Raw genomic sequence first — 2,727 nt, 5'->3', positions numbered from 1 at the left:
AACCGGGGCCCTCTGGCGTCCCAAGCCAGTTCTTAACCATCGCGCCACTCGGCCGGCCCTAGGTTTTGTGAACTTTTGAGAGATTTTACGAAAGTCCTTAACATGAGTCATTACAGGCCATTTGTGTGAAAAAGCCACTGAAAGTGACTTAGGTGTGCCTGAAAGTTGGGTGGGGTGGGTCTTAGGAAATTACCAGGTTGGGGCCATTGGTGTTAGCTAGGTTGATGGAGACTCAGATATGGCGCCCTCCTATGTCTGTGCACTGGGAGCAGGGATGGCTCAACAAAGAAGCAATGGATTCTGCTAGCACTTCTGTCTGGGAGAAAGCTGCCCCTCCAGCCCTTGCTCTGAAGCTGAACAATTCAGTTCCTCTGTGCATGTTCCTGGTGCCTTTCAAGCTGTTGCCCCAGAGCTGGAGCTCAGAGTGGTGAATCTGTCAGTGAGTAAGTCCATTTAAGAGAAACACCTGGGACTCCAGCAGCCCTATGTCTCACTTAGCCACAATCTCTGCATTTTTTTTAAAAAAAATTATTGGGGTGACAATGGTTAGTAAAATTACGTATGTTTCAAGTGTACATTTCTATAATACATCATCTATATATCACATTGTGTGCTCACCACCCAGAGTCAGTTCTTATTCCATGACCGTATATTTGACCCTCTTTACCCTGTTCTACCATTCCCCGCTCCCTTACCCTCTGGTAACCATTAAACTGTTGTTGGTGTCTATCAGTTTTTGTTTCTTTCTTTGTTGTCTTGTTCTTTCATTGCTTTCAGTTTTATATTCCACATGTAAGTGAAGTCATATGGTTCTTAACTTTTTTTGTCTGACATATCACTTAGCATAATAATTTCAAGATTCTCCATGTTGTCACCAGATATATGAAAAATGCTCAATTTCACTAGCTATTAGGGAAATGCAAATCAAAACCACAATGAGATATCACTGCACACCTGTTAGAATGGCTATCATCAACAAGACAAATAATAACAAGTGTTAGAGAAGCTGTGGAGAAAAAGGAACCCTCATACACTGCTAGTAGGAATATAAATTAGTAAGCTGCATGTTTTTCACAGCCAGAAGTTATAGACACTTCTCTTCCCCACACTGGAACCTTGGGCTGGGGAGCCTAGTGTGGGGCTGGGTCCCGTCACTTCTTTGACCTCTGCAGCCAAGATATCCCTCCCAATATTTTACTGAATGTGGGAAAAGCCCATTCCACGTCTCTGCCTGTCTTACCAGTCTCAAGGTAGTTTCTTGTGTCTGTCCTGAGTTGTAGGATTTCTGTTCAGCTAGACTTTAGGTGAATCTCAATGATGGTTGTTCTGTAGTTTAGTTGTAATTTTGATGTGTTTGTGAGAGGAGGCAAGTACAGCATTTACCTTCTCTTCCATCTTGACAGGAAATCCTCATATTTTATTGTTTTTGATGCTATTGTGAATGAGATTGTTTTTTTCCAGATATTTTATTGTTAATGTATAGAAGTACAACTGATTTCTGTATGTTGATTTTTGCATCCTGCAACTCTACTGAGCTTGTTGATTAAGTATAAGTTTATTGGTGGAGTCTTTAGGATTTTCTATATATAAGGTCATATCATCTGCAAACAAAGACAATTTTACTTCTTCCTTTCTGATTAGAATGCCTTTTATTTCTTTTCTTGCCTGATTGCTCTTGTACTTCCAGTACTATGTTGAATATAAGTGGTGAGGATGGACACCCTTATCTTGGTCCTGATCTTAGAGGAAAAGCTTTAAAACTTTTGCTGTTGAGTATGATGTTAGCTATAAGGTTGTCATATATGGCCTTTGTTATGTTGAGGTACATTCCTTCTATCCCAATTTGTTGAGACTTTTATTATGAAAGGATGCTGTAATTTATCAAATGCATTATTGAGATGATAATATGATATTTATCTTTCATTCTATTCATGTTATTTATCCCACTTATTGATTTCATTATGTAAACCATGTTTGCATCCCAGGGATAAATATCACTTGATGATAGTGTATAATCCTGTTATTGTGCTATTTAATTCAATTTGCTAATATTTTGCTGAGAAATTTTCCATTTACATTTATCAGGGATATTGGCCTGTAGTTTACTTTTCTTCTTCTTTTTTTTTGAGAGAAAGACTAATTTTCTGAGTAGTTTCCATAGAATTGCCATTTTAAACTTTGTTATAAAATTTTAAAAGAAAAATCAAAGTGTTAAATTGGTTTTAATCCAGTAAAATATGGAGTATGGGAAAAGCACCTTTGAAGTTGCTTTCCTTTCTATATTCTTACTTGATTTTAAACAAACACACCAAATAATCAATATCTTTCTAAATATTCACATCTCTTCCTATAGCATTATGCTCCTTAGATGGATCAAAATTGAGTAGAAAGTCATCAGTCCCATTAAATTTGTCTAGAGAGAAGTAGTCACCATGAAACCAGCTCTTCCAAAAAGGATTTTATCAAGCACAACTTCTTTTTAAACCTCATGTCTTTTTTTTTCTTCTGTGAACACTTTATTTTCTTTTATTTTTTATTATGAAATACACATTTTTAAGAATTAGTTGCAGCTGTACAACACAGTGCAATAGTTATAATTTTTACCCCACGAAGTGACAACCCCCCTCCCCCAACCTGCCGCCCCACTTCCCCTCAATATCATACATATCTATTACAAATCCCTTGACTCCACTCCCACACTATACTCCACACTATATATATATATAT

This window comes from Hipposideros armiger, unplaced genomic scaffold (genome assembly GCF_001890085.2).
Source record: "Hipposideros armiger isolate ML-2016 unplaced genomic scaffold, ASM189008v1 scaffold_7, whole genome shotgun sequence".
NCBI lineage: Eukaryota > Metazoa > Chordata > Mammalia > Chiroptera > Hipposideridae > Hipposideros > Hipposideros armiger.
Note: the sequence above shows the minus strand (reverse complement) of the source record.